This window comes from Corylus avellana, chromosome ca2 (genome assembly GCF_901000735.1).
Source record: "Corylus avellana chromosome ca2, CavTom2PMs-1.0".
Taxonomy (NCBI): Eukaryota; Viridiplantae; Streptophyta; class Magnoliopsida; order Fagales; family Betulaceae; genus Corylus; species Corylus avellana.
The window spans coordinates 32835862-32854525 of record NC_081542.1 but is presented as its reverse complement, the minus strand read 5'-3'; the positions used below and the strand labels follow the sequence as shown (position 1 = coordinate 32854525).

General features: G+C 37.4%; 1 non-coding gene across 1 annotated transcript; it reads right to left on the bottom strand.

Annotated features, from left to right (window-relative positions):
* Positions 1-16542: 16542 nt before the first annotated feature.
* LOC132173157 (small nucleolar RNA R71) lies at positions 16543-16649 on the bottom strand. The gene has a single exon (XR_009439253.1). It is a non-coding gene; the product is annotated as a small nucleolar RNA R71 (small nucleolar RNA).
* Positions 16650-18664: the final 2015 nt, after the last annotated feature.

The window sequence follows — 18664 nt, the reverse complement described above, 5'->3', positions numbered from 1 at the left end:
TTGTAATTTTTGACGTACCATTTTAACAAGTCAAAAATTTTTGACTTGTCATACTGGCACGTCAAAAAATTTTGACATGTTAATATAACACGTCAAAACTTTTTGACGTGCCTTTTTAACACGTCAAAAGTTTTTGACGTGTTAGTATGACACGTCAAAAATTTTTGAGGTGTTCTTTTGACACGTCAAAAACTTTTGACGTGTTAAAATGACACGTCAAAAATTACAATTAATTATAATTATAATTATGTATTAATTAGTATAAAAAATATGTATTAAAAAAAATAATGTAGTGAATTAATTTTAATTGGCATGAAAAATTAATTTTATCATATTAGTATAAATTAATTGGTATATACGTATATATCACATGCATGCCAATTAGCTAGTATCATAATCATACTATTGTACAATTAATATTATCACATGAATATGAATCAAACATGTCATTAATATGATATGATATGATATTATCATGCATAAATCATTATAGTAATATTAATGTGATAGCCATATTAATTTTTACAAAATATATAGGATATACATAATACATTTATTTTATAAGGCCCGCAAACCCCACATGAATTCGACCAACACAAAATACAATGTTCGGTGAGTGGATTATTGAGCCCTCACGAAAAAATGAATTTTATAATCTGTACATCTAGAATATTAATTTATATTAATTTATTTCTGCTCAATAATTTTTTTTTTTTCTTCAGAGTAAGACAAAAAGAAAGACATAATGGCAAGTATGCCAGAAAGTGCTTAGCTAGCTCCCTTGGTTTCGTCTTCGTCATCTCTTTTTTCCTTTTTTTTTTTTCTTTTTTTTTTTTTTAAAAAAAATCTAAATGGTTTTTGATGTGCTGGTTTTGGCACGTCAGAAATTTCTGACGTGCCAAAACCAGCACGCCAAAAATTATTTCAGCTACAATTTTTTTTTTTTTTTTTTTTTTAATCTGAATGGTTTTTGACGTGCTAGTTTTGGCACGTAATCCAGCACGTCAGAAATTTCAGCTCCAATTTTTTTTTTTTTTTTTTTTTAAATCTGGTTTATTTCTGACGTGCTCAAACCAGCACGTTAAAAATTTCTAACGTGCTATTACCAGCACGTCAGAAATTATTTCTGCTCAAAAATTTTTTTATTCTCCATGCAGTAGTATAGGGAAAAAAAAAAAATTTGACGTGCTAAAACTAGCACGTCAGAAATTTCTTACGTGTTAAATGTTGGCACGTCACTACAAAAAATGAGCGGGATTTTTAACTTTTTCCCTATCTTCTTTCCCTCTTCTTTTCCCTTTATAATTCTTTTCTTTGGTCCTTTTTCTTTTATTTCCAGACTTAGCTCTCTCTCTCTCCTCTCTCAATCTCCCTAGCCTCTTCTCTCTGCAGCAGATGCAGCCGGCCAGCTCCCTCTAGAGGGAAGAAGAAAGAAGAGAAAAAGAAGAGGAAGAAGAAGAAAAAGAAAAGGAGAAGAGAAGCAGATCTGCAAAAAAAACAAAAAAAGGAGAAGAGAAGAAGAAGAGGAAGAAGAATAGAAGATATATAAGAAGATAAGAATATTTTTTGGGTTTTTGAAAATTTGTTGAGTTTCACGTTTGGGTTTTTGATTTTTCAGGTTAATTTTTTGATTTGGTTTTTTATTTTTTGAAGATTTTTTGGGTTTGGGTTTTTGAAAATGGAGGAAAGAAGAGAGAGAGTGAGAAAATGGAGAAAAGAAGAGAGGGAGAGAGCTGGGGGAGAAACACGGTGGGGTGAAAATAATTAAATATATATATATATATTTGACGTGTCAAACGGAGTGACACATCAAAAAGGATTGCAAAAATTTTTGATGTGGCAGTGTTGCCACGTCAAAAATATTTTTTGACGTGTCATTGTAGACACGTCAAAAATCTGGAATTTTTGACACCTACCCTTTTAACCATTGAAAAACGTCAAAAACCGCACGTCAAAAAACTCCTAGTCAAAAATTATCACCATTTTTGTAGTGGTAGGTGTGCAAAGAAGGAAACGAATGAATCAGAAAAGACAAAAAATATAAAATATAAAATAAAAGGAAAATAAAAGGGGACATGCTTTCCACATGAAAGCATCTTGCTTTCACGTGGAAAGCAAAAGAGATGAGACTTGGGGACCATGTGGTCCCAAGTCTTTTGGATAAGAGAGGAATCAAGCCTGGGAGGGGGAGAGAGAAAGAGAAGCAACTTCACGTGAAAGCCCAGCTTTCATGTGAAGCTGCTATTTTGTAGCAGCAACAGGCGCTACCTGTTGCTAGCCCAAGCATGGGTAGAAGAGGGGGACACCCACCCTCTTTCTATAAAAGCAGGGAGCAACGCTCCCTGCTTCTCCGCACAAGAGAGAGAGAGAGATTGAGAGGGAGATCCAGAGAGAGACTATGAGGAGGAGGAAAAGAGAAAGAAGAGTGCCTAGGGCTTGGGTGTCTACTCCCGGTTCCCCATGTTGATTAACCCAAGAACCCGGTGTGGATTTCTTTTGTTACTCTTATTAAACCCAGGACTCGATTATCCAAAATTATTTAATTAACTAGTCCATACCACATACATATGTTGGCCAGACAAACACATATGAGGAATTCAAGATAACAGAAATTAATCAAGTTAAATACACCAAAATATAATTGTAGCAAAGGTGCCAATATTGAAATCATAAATAGACATGATTAGGGCTTTAATCTAGCCCTAATTAAAATATAAATTACATAACAAAAATAAAAGGTGGAACAGAAGAAAAACCCAAACTCCTCTTGATTTAGCCTTCAGTTCCTTTCGAGAGCTTGTGCCTCTTTCTCCACCCCTTTTCCTAGAAGCTAAGAGGTCTATTTATAGGCTTTTAGAAGTCCTTGTTACACTAGTGAACCTAGAAAATTCGTAGGGTTTAGTCCTATTACAAGTGGGATTTGGAAAACCCTAATATGGAAGGAAAAGGAGAGGCTGGCCGCCCCAGATGTGTCTCCAGCGCACAGGTGCGCTTGATCGCAACCTGTGTGCACTCGATCGCACGTCTACCGCAAGACCCGAAAAAGATATTCAAAGGAGAGAGAGAGAGAGAGAGAGAGAGAGAGCTAGAGCTAGAAGATAAAAACCAAAGGAAAAGGGAGAGTGTTCTCCTGCCCAACTAGAACAAGAAAGAGAGGAGCGTACCGTGGTAGCTGGGTCACCGACAACTGGCAACAGTGGCTTTCCGGCAGCATGGTGGCAGACCTGCAACTCAAACTCCTTTAGCTTCCATGCCTAGAGCCGTATTTGCTAGGTAATCTCCTCACTTTGCTAGATTATGATTTTGGGGATTTTTATGGTTGATAGAATGTGCTTAGTTGTGGCTTTTAATCACTTGTTTAAGATAATTATTTATTGGCATTTGTGTTGTTGGTTCATTGTGATTTTTTAGGAATAAAGGCTGACTTGGGAGGATTAATTATGGTGGCTAAATATTGAGGGTTGAGTATGGGTTTGATTATTCATTTGGTGTTTATCGGATCTTGACCGATTATGGTATTCTTGGCTTATTATTTTGTAACACTTGGATTGTTCGCAAATAGAGTTTGATGCTTGATTTAGAGGTAGCCGGTTGCGTATTAATTTTAGGGTATCGATTATGGTTATGACCACAAGTATGGGGAGGTGCTTTGTAGTTGGCCGGTTATAGTTTTGTTGTTGTTATTATGATTAGGTGCCTTGGGTTCCTATTAATTAGTGTCTTGGTGTGTTGTGCTGTTAGCTTAAGAAGGCAGGTTGTTTTATGGGTAAAGTTACGGTGTTACATGGTTCATGGCCGAATGAAGTGTATTTGGATGGTGGTCTTTGTGGGCAACGAATGATGGTTAAACTTGGTAATTCCATGAGTTGCTTATGTCTAGGGGTTGCAATTGTGTTAGGGTTTAGGATCCTAGGAGGGGTTGTAAATGAGATTGTTCTAACTTGGGTATTATGTGACTTGATGATTTCTAGGAGACGATGTCGTATTGAAGTCTGGATTGGTATCTCTTGGTGAAAGAGATGTTATTGCAAGGTCTAGGAACAATCTTAGTAGAGCAGCTAGAGATAAGTCTGTGATTTGGATTCACACCAGGATATTAGGCATGATTGGAATAAGAGTAGGGTAACAATAGGATTTGTTTGTTATAGGATTGACTGTCTTAGAATGTAGGGTTTGGCATAGAAGCTAAGACTAAGTCTATAGGTTTGGTCGCTTGGTTCTAATCGAGTCGGTCCTAACTCTGCTTTCAGTTGCAAAGAACGCCGCCCCAAATGAATCCAGCAACCAGACCTAACGCTTTAGAGATCAGAAATGTTGAAGAAGACGTTCACCCAGAGCCTGTGGACATCCCAGTCTACAAGGAAGCACCCCAAGAAGAGATCAAATGCTGGACGCAATTAGTCAACTAGTGTCGGCCTTGAATCATGATAGGATGGCAAGACAACCAGCTGTGGAGTCTGGCTATTCCCTGAAGGATTTCTGTCATCATAACCGGGATAGTTTTTAAGGAATAGGTGATCATATCAACGTGGAGAACTGGATGAATGATATGGAAGAACTCTTGAAGATGATTGGCTATACAGAGGAACAAAAGATTATGTATACATCTCACAAGCTCTTAGGAGAAGCTAAACGTTTGTGGGAGGCGGAAAGGAAATTGTTGGTCATGGAGTTGGGAGATGAGAATGCAATCACTTGGACTCGATTCAAGAAAGAGTTTAACAATCAATACTTTCCTCGGTTTGTATGAGAACCTAAGGCTAGAGAGTTCATGGACCAAGTTCAAGGAAGCATGACAGTAGCCTAGTATACGGCTAAGTTCATGCAACTATCCAGATTTGCTCTTCATGTGATACCTAACGAGGAGAAGAAAGACAAGAAATTTGAGAGAGGTTCAAACCATAAGATTTGAAATTGGGTGATGTGTCTTGAAGTTAAGAATTTTGTGGAATTGGTAAACATGGCATCACTTGCTGATGAGGGTCTCAAGGAAACTGCAACACTAAATGCAAATTAGAGGAAGAGGCAGTTGTCCCAAGGACCATCAATAGAAGGACGAGGACCCTCAAAGGAAGTCGAACTCAGTAGCAATTTCGGACACCTTTCAGGACACACATGTCAAGTCCCTTAGATAATACCACAAGGAACAAGGTGCCCTAAATGTGACAGACGTCACCGAGGACAATGCCGAGTGTGGGCGAGTGTGTGTTATCGACGCGGGACGATAGGACACTTCGTATGAAACTGCAACCAACCGGACAAGACCGGTGTGGGTGTATCTAGAAGAAGATGAGAGGAACACGAGATAAGTGTGACCGTTAGAATCGCTTAAGGTTTGTGATTTTTGTGTTGTCTTGAGATTAGAAGTTGGGCTATGTTTTATATGCTTAGACAATAGCTAGTGTTATTTTACTATGTACTTGCATCTGACTTGAGGTTTTAGATCTAAATCTGTAATATTCTCATTAATGCATGATTCTAGTTACATGATCTTGCTGATCCTCCATGTGATGATGTTAGGATAAAGGACTAATGATTCTATTTGAGCTTATAACCTTGATGATACTATTTAGATGGTACTAGTCATGATGCATGAAACAACTGACTTAGGTATAACTTGAGAGCATATGTGGCTTGAGGAAATAGGCGAGCAATCGGATACTTGGATCCTTGAACATGATTGAGGTCAAAGAGGGGTTAGTAGACCTTCTAGCCTTAGATGGTATTACTATGGACTACATGATTATGTGCTATGATTGATATAATGATTATTCTTTTGGGGATTAGAAATCAATGATTTGGACTTGGATTTTATGTATGAGCCACACACAAATTTCGAGGACAAAATTCTTATAAGAGGGGAAGAGTGTAATAGCCCGAAATTATTTCCCTATTTTAAAGGAAATAATTTAAGGATAATTCGGCATTTGTTGCTATGAGTTTTAATTGGTGATTTTATTTTATGAGATTCGGATTTACTAATGAGGAGATAATTATAGGTTTTGATTTTTCTATAGTATTAGAGGGTTTAAATTAGGGTTTGTAGATTTATTTGATTAAACCACAAAAAGGAAAAATACAAGAGGTGGTAACTGTGGATAATAGGTCTTTTGTGGTTTAATGGACTAAGTGAGGTAATTTGGTACACTTAGAAGTAGGTAGAGGGACTCTTTGGGAATTAGCTTCAAGGGAAGGAAACAAAAGCACAAGAATGAAATTGCGAGACACGTGTATGTTGGGAGCAAACAGGGGAAGACAAAAAGAGAGAAGTGCCGGACAAAGAAAAAAATAAGGAAATTGGGGACATGCTTTCCACCTGAAAGCACCTTGCTTTCACGTGGAAAGCAAAAAGGGATTTGAGACTTGGGTACCATGCAATCCCAAGTCTGGAGGCTGGCATGTCCCCTTGCGCAGAAAGAAAGAGGTGTGTGAGAGAGAGAGAGAGAGAAGAGAAGTGCAAACTTCACGTGAAGGTTGGCCTTCACATGAAGCTGCATTCTACCCTCCACGCGTGGATGGGCAGCTGGCCTGTGAAGTGAAGGGAGCGACCTTTCCCCCTCACCTCTTAAGGCTCCCTGCACTTGCATTAAAACAGAGAGGAATCGAGAGGGATAGGGGTCTGGGCCTGGGGAAAGAAAGAGAGAAAAAAAAAGAAAAGAAGGGGAGAAGAGAAAGAGAAGAGGGGCTGCTTCCCTATGCCCAAACCAGACCTTGAGAGAGAGAGATGGGCGTGAATTGAGAATGAGGCCGTGAGGAAGAAAAGAGGAAGAAGGGGGGGTTCTCCCCTTGCTTTGACAAGCCCATGAGAGAGAGAAAGAGGTGAGAGAACTGGAGCCAAAGAGAGAAACACCAAAGAGAGGAATGGGCTGGGTCATGGGAGACTGGCAGCAGTGGTTTCCTGGCGACATGGTGGTAGACCCGCGACTTAAACTCCATTAGCTTTCATACCCAGAATCATCCTTTCCAGATAATCTCCTCACTTTGCTAGATTGTGATTTTGGGGGTTTTTTATGGTTGATAGAAGATGCTTAGTTGTGGCTTTTAACTCCTTGTTTAAGACAATTATTTATTGGCATTTGGGTTCTTGGTTCTTTGTGATTTTTAAGGAATAAGGGCTGACTTAGGAGGATTAAGTATGGTGGCTAAATATTAAGGATTTAGTAGGGTTTTGATTATTCATTTGGTGCTTATAGATTGTTGACCAATTATAGTGTTCTTTGGCTTATTATTTTGAGACACTTGGGTTGTTAACAAATAGAGTTTTAATGCTTAATTTAGAGGTAGCCGGTTGCGTATTAATTTTAGGGTATCGATTATGGTTATGACCAAAAGTGTGGAGAGGTGCTTCATAGTTGGCCGAAGAAAGGATATTTTGAGGGTTCTCTTTGAGGGTGACTGTTGATGGTTAGACTTGGTAATTCCATGAGTTGCTATTGTCTAGGAGTTTCAATTGTGTTAGGGTTTAGGATCCTGGAAGGGGTTGTAGATGGGATTATTCTAACTAGGGTATTATGTGACGCTAATGTAGGGTTTTTATATAAAGACTCCAAGAGGGTTTTCAAGGGATCGACCGCAATTATAGAACGCTACACATCAGTGTTTGTGTGTCGAATGAGAATTTGAGGATCAAGGTAAGTGGGTTATCTTGTGTTAGTATTTTCATGAATAATGACCCAGTGCATTTTATACATAATGCTTTCAAAGACAAACCCAGGCTATCTCTTGAGCTAAATAAAATACCATTTTATGTATGAAAAGTGTGACATGAGCTATTTTTATAACTGTTGTCTCAAAAATTGTAGTGACCCAAATAATTAACTAAGCTTAGGTAGCTTAGTTATAGGGTTAATTTGGATTTTCAGTCACTAGGAACAACTATAGCTCCATTTTGGGAATTTCAGACTTTCTAACCGTATGTACACCCCAATAGTACCATACGTACGCTCTTGTCTTTAGTGAGGACGTATGCAGGGAGACCACCGTATGTTCGCCTACAAATAGTACGAGGACGTACACAGGGGGACTACCCGAACGTACGCTGACTTTTGGATAACCCTTGGTTAATGCCCAAACATACGACGCAACCTTTGGTCAGCTGGGTAAACAGTACCGTACATACGGCCCAATAATACCGTACGTACGCTACTTTCAGAATCACCTGCAGCGCCCTCAGATTTTTTTACCTATAAATACCCCTTACCCCTCGCCCTCTCATGCTCATTTTCACTTCCAGGCTCTCTGAAATCCCAGTGTGAGTATTTTTGTGAGTTTGAGAGTTTTAAAGAAGGAGAGGTGATTTCTTGAAGGCCTTGCTTCTAGGAGGTAACCTTCTACGCTTAAGTTTCTCTTTAGCTGTTATACTGCTTTTCTAGACTAACTTAGTTGTTGGTTGAGTTTCTAGCTAGGTTGAGCTTTAATCTTGATTTGGGTTGGATTAGTGTTTCATCTTTGTTGAATGTGTTTTCTTGTGCACAAAGGCTTTATTTTGAGATAGGGAGTCTTAAAAATCCTTTTGGGTAGTTTTAGAACCTGTTGAGAGGATAGAAGGACGTTGGGAACAAATAAGGTTCCACTTGAACCTTCTGAGTGGACGAGGCCACAAGATCGGACATACAAGCCTTCTGGGAGGACATACGGCCACGGACCCAGACGTACGGTCAGGAGCGTTCTAGTGAATACCATTTTTACCAATCGTCCACTAGCCACTGTTTTTACGTTCTAGGTTCGTTTAGCTGAACTTAGGACTAACTGCAGGTTTTTCACATATTTGGAGAACTCGTAACGTGTGGAGGGATACTTGAATTATCTTTACGACCCAGGCGAGTCTTAACTCACATAATGCTTGCCATTTATTTTCCACATTGCACGATTATTTTGTGTACCAAAACATACATATTTACAACTCTCACGATATACTCCTTGTTGCACATGAATTCTAGCTTTTTGTGAAAATGTGCTACTTAACAAGATAATGACATTGAGACTTGTAAAAGCATGCATGTAGAATATAGACAAAATTAATTCCATCGTATGACATGGTACACCGATACGTGCGGGATAATGGCCATGGGCTCACTATACATGTTAACGTTATGGTTAAATGTGTGTGTGATATATGAACCTTAGATCTAATGGTTGTTTCATGACCGGCACAACCTTAACTGGTGGTCACTATAGGATAGACATTATTAGTAGCGTGGGCCACCCGAGGTCGGACTCGGTCAGGCTGCTAGTGTTAGGGACGGTAGCATACAATGGTTGGGGCATCGACGTTGTATTACAGGTCTCTCGGGACAATACCAACCCTGCTGAGCAGGGGTAATAGCTCAGGTAGACCATACTGTTGAACTATCACTGTTACTCATAATTATAAACATGTACTATATCTATATCGCATCCTCGTATAGCTATCATGATTAAATTGTTGCATTCTTTATCAAACAGAGTTCATCACAAAATAATGGCGTGGGTATTATGTGTATTAATTTTCACTAAGTCCTTGGACTTACCCCCTTTTTATATTTCTCCCTCCACTATGAATAATTGTGTGGTTTAGCTAGCATAGAAGATGCCTACGGACCCAACTTGGGTGATTTCTCAAGACCTGATCCTAGTGATTTTTGAAGACATGGACCATGTTTGGCTGACTTCCATGTGGGATGAGGGAGGAACCACACGAGAGGCAATGATCGAGATTGTCATCTCTTTAGCTCTACTTAAACTTAGGGGTACCTAAGTAAAGGGGGTTAGGCTAATAGGGTCGTAGAAAGGGGATAAGTATACCAATCCTTGCCTAAAAGGGGTGTGCAGGACAAGCACAACCTTACTCTAGGGGTTAAACAGAGCGAGCTATGTTATGGAAATCTAGTCTTACTTGGTAAATGGCACAAGTAGTTGCAAATAAAGTATGGGCTTAGTTAATGTTATGTAATGCTATAATATTGTGAAGGCATCCCAATAAATACTTTGAGAATAAAGATGTCCATGTTTAACATTTTTATCTGGATATAAACTGTTCATTGTCACACACTAGCACGAGATTACTTGCTTACTAAGTCGTCGGACTTACCCTTTACTTTATTACACCAAGGGAGCATGATAGCAGTTTATAGAGGAGCTAGCTAGGGTTGAGTAGACTGGACTTGGAGGTAGATGCGGTCATTCGATGTAGAGGTATTGATCGAACTATGACTTGAAGACCTACTGTAGAACTATGAAGGTTATCTGTGGTATCTAGCATTTGAGATGTATTTGTATATTTTAGGAAGGTGCAGCTACCCTTCGTAGTATCATGTATAATTGATGACTCAACTTATACTAAGGTTTTAGTAATTCTCTGATTATAATGATAAATGCTTACAGGTCGAAATAAATTCAGGCAGTTTCCCTGCTAAATTACTCTAATTGAGGAAAATAGATCCCTGTGGACTTACCAGTTTTGTAGATAAGTATATGAGGCGCTTGATAATTTAATTACCAATTAATTAAATTATTGGGGCATTACATTACAGGTCCCTCAGGACAGCGCCAACCCTGTTGAAAATGGGTAATATCACAGGTAAATCATACTGTTGAACTATGACTTGATTCTCATATTACAATATATATATTGCATACATGATAAATTGTCACCTCATAATTCTGCATGTATTTTATAAACAACTGAGTTCACCATTTAATGACGAGTACGTCATGTGCATTTATACTCACTAAGTCGTCCGACTTACCCTTGTATTCTTTCCATTTTTTCTACATATGTACATCTATGTTGTTATAGATAGTTTAGCAGAAGATGGATACCGCGAAACATCCAGTTATTGTGGATGGCTTGATCCGAGTGACGCTTGAGGACTTATAGCGAGATTAGGCAGGTGCTCATAGTAACTAATACTTTTGGGTTATGCTATAAACTTAAGAGCTTTGATGCATGCTTACATATTAATGTATAGCATAGTTCCCTTGTAATGATGATATGTATTGTATTTCAGCTATTGTGATGATCCTTGGTAGATGCTCTAATTGAAATGATTAATGTTTACAGAATCTTAAGCTTAGTTTCCTCTTTTTGAGTAGTAGAGATTCATGAGTCTTGTTACTCTCGGAATAAGGCTGGGAGACAAACTGTGAAGTTAATTAATTTTTTGAGGCGTTACACTTTATCCAAATTACGTTTTCAAACTACGTAATTTGGTTTAGTCAAATCAAAAACAATAGGCAAAATGAAGACATTCTAGTTCTGATAAAATATTTAAATATTAGCATATATATTTAAGCAATAAATAGAATATGTAAGCCTAATGAAAACATATAATATTTAAAAAACTTCGTCTGCCTAATCTGTAGTTAAGAAACACCCTCCGTAGGGAGCAGGGCCCATGGCTAAGGCGAGTCGGCCTTAATTACCTGGACCTAGGCGAGACTGACATCTCATCATTAATGTTATTACCCCATTAAGGAACAACCGTGTTTTGCAGTTTTTAATCTTAAGATAACATAGCTCATTGAGGAGATTAATATCTTAAGACCAGTCAAGTGTATCACTGTCAATTAGATTTGACTTTTTGATTGATTAACTTCACATTGGTGTGATCGTTTATCAATCAAAAAAATCTCCTCTATCCTTTCAAAAATCTTTCGTAATCCATGAATTAAAGATAGACACCCTCCGTAGGGAGCAGGGCACATGGCCAAGGCAAGGTGCCAATTTACTTCATCATTTATAGATCTATGACGAAAACTGGCACATTCATTTTTGAATCTCTCACTTGATATTTTCAAAACTTATGGGTTTTTTCAAGAGTTGCAATTCCTTTGCAACTCTAAGCCTTGTTACTCTTTGTTTCAAAAGAAACAACTTTTCCTAACTTTTAGGAATATCACTATATTCATATTTCTTGATATTAATAGATTAAACATCAATCTCCAATTGATAGTTTATCTATCAACATTGTAGTCTTTTATACCAATTATATCAAGAGAATTTCACCATGAACCATAGTCTACATGGCAACATTAAATCCATGAATCAAATTCATGGTTATCATGTTGAATTGCTTTAATTATCTGTTAAAAAGATAATTATAGTATTTTGATTTTTTAATTAAGATACTATCTTGATATGATTTTTCAATCATATCTACAACCTATAAACAATCAAATGATTTTAACTGAATAAAAATCATTTATTGCTTACCAAAGAATTCATAAAAAACCTTTGTATAATTTCATACCTTTTAGGCATAAACTTGAAATAAAATTTCAAGAATAGCTAAACTTTATGAAATTGATCTTGTAAAAAATTTCTTTTGTGTTTCCAATACATTATATCATATGTACAACATATTCCATAATCAAAATTTCATAAATCTTTGATTATCACACAAAACAGATTTTTAACAAAACAAAACTGCTTGCAGGATTTTTCTGAATTTCCAAATCTGTCGATGAATGTTCAACGAAGCATAACTCTTTCGATATAACTTGAAACGTAAATCTGTTTGGACCATTGCATCAACAACAATTTTTACATGCAAAAACAAGTGTCCAATTATATTTAGGACTTGCTTATGGCAGTATATCTAAAATCATAATTCTCACAGGCTTAATTGTAGAAATCTAGATTTTCAAACTCGTTGACGAATTTTGAAACAGCCATATCTCTTTCGATAAAAATCAAAACACGATTCTGCCAAGATGAAAACGTCGACCACGACTTAAACAATTTTTATGACTTTCATATAAATAGCATTTTAAAGTTGTAATCCCTATAGGCCTAACAGGAAAATTGTAACTTTGCCCTAAACGCCAAATTCAATTAAAATAGCAAACGAATTTCAAATGACTCAAAATTTTCCAGTTTAGATCCTAACATGTTATAAAACATGTTCTAGGTCATAAACAAACTTTTCAGTCTTTGGAAGTCCCCAAAAAAATTCTGAATTTAGCAAATAAAAACTAAAAAACAATTTTCTATATACTACGTTCTTCCCCATGCTTTCAATAAAGCTCGCTCTGATACCAATTGTTAGGAATAGGATTGCAAATCAAATTATTTGCGCAGTGGAAGGAATTGAATTTCCATTCTAAGATCCTTTATGAAGAACATGTGAAGAACCGTTGCTATTTAAAATTAAATTGCAAGGAAGAAGAACACTTACTTGAATATAAACGGTCACTCCTGGCTTTAGGAAAAAATCATTTTGCTTCTCCAAAAACATGTTCTTTATTGTTCAAGAACATGAAAAAACGATTTCTACTTTCTTGAAGAACACGAAGAACAAATTCTTCTTTTCTTCAAGAACACAAAGAGCTTTGGAATATCGAGACCTTTAGATATTCTCGCCAATGAATGATAATAACTAAGAGAGCTTGGGCTCTTACTTGATTCTTCAAATCTTAAACTTTTGTTCTTTGTGAGTTAACACAAAGACCTAATATAGTTTTCATAGAGTTTCTAAAAACTATTATCAAGAATACTTGAGTGAATGATTTGAGAGCCCCAGGCTCCTCTCTATTTATAGGCATAGCATGGAGGTGCATCAAAATATGCATTAATAGGAAAATAGGAAAGAGACTCAACAAATGTGACATCGGCGCTAGTGAAGTAGTGGCGAAGAACATATCCCTTCTGAGTTGTGGAATAACCAAGGAAGACACATTTAATAGAACAAGGATCAAGTTTATTAAAACCAGGACCCAAATTATGAACATAGCAAACACACCCAAAAATCCTTTAGTGGTAAGGGAAACGGAAGTGAAGAAGAGTATAAGAGAGAGAATGAGGAGAAGCACCATCTAAGACTGAGGAGGGTATCTGATTAATGAGATAACAAGTAGTGAGAACAACGTCACTCCAAAAATGTTTGGGGACATGCATATGAAATAAGAGACACCATGCATCATCTAATAAATGACGATTCTTGCGTTCAACCACACCATTTTGTTGTGGTGTGTGAGCACACGATGTTTGATGGATAATGCCTTTATCAGACAAATAAGAGGCAAAAGAACTAGATTTGGCATTAACAGAAATCAAAATACGGATTTTTTTAGTAAATTGAGTCTTAATCATACTACGAAAAATTTGGAAGACAAAAAATAATTTTGAACGATTTTTCATTGAAAATAACTGAGTCATACGAGAAAAATCATCCATAAAGGTCACAAAATAATGAAATTTATTGGATGCGATATTCAAAGGGCCCCATACATCAGAATGAACTAACTCAAAAGGATGGGATACCCGACTAACAACTCTTGACGAAAAGAAACACGACGGTGCTTACTAAGTTGACAACCTTTGCAAGACACGGACAACTCATGACGAAGGCTCGGGACTTGATGCTTCAACATAGGAAGGGAAAGATGACTGATATGTGCCAAATATTGCATATTTGGACCCCTTAATTTACATTTGTTAATCCTTTAGATGTGTTATAATCTAATGTTTTGGGATAGTTCTGTGTTTTTAGCGTTTTGTATGTTGCTAGGGGAAATTTGCGGGTTTTATGTGGAAGTTGCATTCTTTGGAGAAAAGCTGCCAACGGACATGAGATAGAGCACAACACTATACGCTCGAGTGCATCTATGCTTGAGCCCAGCGTAGTCACAATCAAGCGCAGACACGCCCAAGTCAAGCCCCAGTGCACAAGTGGGCTGCGCAGTAGGAGGAATTCATATGCTCGAGTGCGCTCGAGCGCAACAAGTGTGCGATCAAGCGCACTTGTCTGACCTGGTGCTATTTTTAACTCTAAAACCCTTGTAAACCCTAGTTTTAAGCCAATAAATAAAGAAGTCTTCAGATTATTTTAGAGAGACTACGAATTACGAAATTTCATAGGAGAAAGAAGAGAGTTTTAGGGTTTCCTAGCTTTTGGATCTCAATTTTAGGGTTTTCAACTTGTAAGTACTCAATTTGTCATGAATTCAATTAATTTCTTTTTGTCTTTCAATATCATGTGAGGCTAAACCCTCAACTAAGGTTGATGGTGAAGCCTCACCTATGATTAACAACATTCTTTTCATGTATGTAGTATTTCCCAATTTAATGAATTGATTTTCCTATTGTTTTACTTCAATTCAATTGCGTTGAATGATTCTTGGATATCTTTTGTGAGTCCAGGATACATTTGATTTGAGATAATTTAATATGATTGACTGTTTGGTTTTCTTTGTTAAAAATTGGGTATCCCTTGTGATTTATTCTCCAGATACAATGGATGTTTTGATTGATATTGGATATCTTTTTGTGATTTACAAATACAATTGATGATTTGATTGATATTTGATTTCTTTTGTGATTTGGGTAATGAATGGATATATGGGATGGTTTTAATTAATTCTTTGAAGCAAAAGTAAAACATACTTAAGATTTTATTGTGAGAACTTTGGGAAATATTATTGATGATGGAAATATGTTGCTATGAATTTGTGAGTGCAGATTCCGAAACCCTAGTGCTTCGTTAATCAATTACTTTCACTTTAATTAGTTTATGCTTTTGATTTTTCATTCACAAAACAATCCCTCAAATTTTGGAACTAGGTTAGGGTTTAATTGATTTAGAGTTAAGTCTTTCAAAAACACAATTCCCTTTAGGATCAATCTCGCACTTGCAACCCTTTTACTGGAAACAATCTGTGCACTTGCGAGTATTAAATTTTTCACAACAAGTTTTTGGCGTCGTTGCCGCCCCAATTGTTTGATTTTTGAAAACAAATTAGTTCTAAATTAGTTTAATCTCTCTACTAGTTATAATTAATATTTTATTTTTTTCTGCAATTTGTTTATTGTTCCAGTGATCTTACAAAAAAAAAAGACAAAAAATGAATTTTACTATTTTCTATTTTGCAACTCTGGATCGCATCTACTCCTGCACACCAACGCAAGTGCGATCGAGTGCAACCCTGCTACACTCGAGCACACCAGCGGCCGAGACAGTAGAAGCAGCTGAGTTGTGCGCACCTGCGCATGATCATCAGCTGAGTTTTTAGTTTTTAATTGCTATTTGCATGCTTGGTCACAGATCTTTAAATCTAGAGCTAACTACCATTGATCCTGAGATTGAAAAAACAGCGAGAAAGAATCTAAGAACGCCACCAAACTCACTTGCCAACTCTCAAAGTTTCAAGTTTGATTCGAAAGAGTTTGTTGAGATGGGAGAACAAGCTAAGAATGGGGATCCACCTAGGACACTCAGGGAGTTGTTTGCACCCATCACTACCAACACTCCATCATGCATAGTGTTGCCTACTACCAATGCCACTCATTTTGACTTGAAGCCGAATGTGATTAATATCCATCCTGCTTTCCAAGGTCTAGAGAATGAAGATCCATACACTCTTGTGAAGACTTTCTTGGAGATATGTGATACTTTCAGATTTCAAAACTTCTCTAGTGAGTCAGTGTATCTTAGGTTGTTTCCTTTTTCCCTACATGGTAGGGCGAAAGCCTGGTTACACTCCAACATGCCTGGATCCACCACCTCTTGGGAAATTCTACTAAGCAAGTTCTACAATAAATTCTTCCCAATATCCAAGATCAATGAATTCCGTTGAGAGATCAGCGGTTTTAGTCAGAATGAGGATGAGAAATTCTTTGAAAGCTGGGAGAGGTTTAAAGAGTTGACTATGAAATGTCCACCCCATGGTTTTGAGAGATGGAGGCTTGTTCAATTTTTCTACAATGGGTTGACTCAACCGGAGCATAACATGATCGAGTCCATGAATGGTGGATTCTTGAATCTTCCTAGGGAAGAAGCCTACAGATCTTTGGATGAGCTATTCGACAGTTCACAACAATGGGACTTTTCAAGTAGTTGAGGTAAATCTTCTGTCGCCCCCAAAAAGGGAGGCCTCCATGAGATGAAGGATGATACTAATATAAGGGGGAAACTCAAAGATATCATGCGTAAGGTTGAAGCTATCGCTCTAAACAAACCAGTGAATGCAGCAGATGCTTACCAAGTTGACGTATGTTCGTTATGTGCCCTGATGCACTTTACCCAAAATTGCCCATCTCTGTCAATATCTGCTGAGTATCCGACGAAGCAAGTCAGTGCCTTCAAGGAGTACAGGAAACCCTCAAGTGGACCTTTTGCTAAGACTTACAATTTAGGGTGGCGGAATCACCCCAATTTCTCTTGGAAGCAGAATCAGCCACTTAATCAAGGAGGTACATCTATTAGGCTTAGAATCAATACCCTCCGGGACCCCATTCACAAGCTCAGAATCAATTCCTTTCATCTCACCAAGCTCAACCTCCTGCTTATCAGTCCACCACTTAAGCGCCACAACCTTTAACATCCTCAAAATTAGCCTTGGCTAACGTGGCAGAGTTACTGGTAATTACCCTAGTTAAACCAACTCGTGGCTAAATGAGAAATCGCCCCTCTAAGCATTTTCAAAGTTAATGCATAGGAAGGTGAAACAAATCTGAGTTACTATTAAATCATCAAATGGATAAGTAGATTTCTCGAAATTAAATACATGGAGCAACTAATAATAATGTAAAACAAACCTGAAAGCAACATGAAGATTCTAAAGCAAGGTCCGTAGTGGCAACCATGCCACTCTTGGGTTCTAGTGACAAACTTCCTAAAGGGTAATAACAGCGTAAGTCTAACGACGTAGTAAGTAAACCTCACAATTAGGTATGATTGAGCCAATTTAAGCAGAAATAAATATGCAGTTTTAGTAAACATTTAAAAGAGATGTTGTCTCTGTCAATACACCATAAAAGTATTGTTCAGTTAATAAAAGAGTGGTATACTTCCGACGGCAATCGCCTAAGTATTTTAATGCAGGAAAAACTAATGCCTTATAGGTCATAACTATGACACCTCGAAAATTAATTAACTGGTAATTAATTCCATGATTCGTCTCCCAGCCTTTCCCTCACGGAACAAGACTCAGGGACCTCTACTCGTCAAAACAGAGGATACTAAACAGCAGAAACAAAAAGATTCTATAAACATTAATCATTACAACTAGAGCATCTACCAAGGAACATCAAAGTAGTTGAAATACTATACATATCATCAACTTTGAAAGGGATTCATGCTATACCTTAACATGCAGACATGCGTAAAAGCTCTAAGTCTACAACATAACGTAACGTACTAATTACCATGAGCACCCACTTAAGCTCGTTGTAAGTCCTCAAGCATCTCCTAGATCAAATCTTCCACAATAACCAGAAGCTTTACGGTATCGATCTTCTGCTAAACTATCTATAACCGCATAGTTTTACATATAGAGAAAAAAGGGAAATAATACAAGGGTAAGTCCAATGACTTAGTAAGTATAAAAGCATATAACGTACCCGTCATTAAGTGGTGAACTCAGTTGTTTATAAAGCACATGCAACATTATGAGATGACAGTTTATCATGGATGTGATATAGATATAATATATGCATATAATTATGAGTAACAGTAATAGTTTAACCGTATAGTCTACCCGAGATATTACCCCTTCTCAGCAAGGTTGGCGCTGTCCCAAGTGACCTGTAATACAACATTGATGCCCCGGATATTGTACGCTACCGTCCATCCCATTAGTGGCATGACCGAGTCCGACCTCGGGTGGCCCACACCACTAATGATGTCCATCCTATAGAGACCATCCATTAGGGAATGGATGCGCCTTGGTCATGAAACCATTGGAT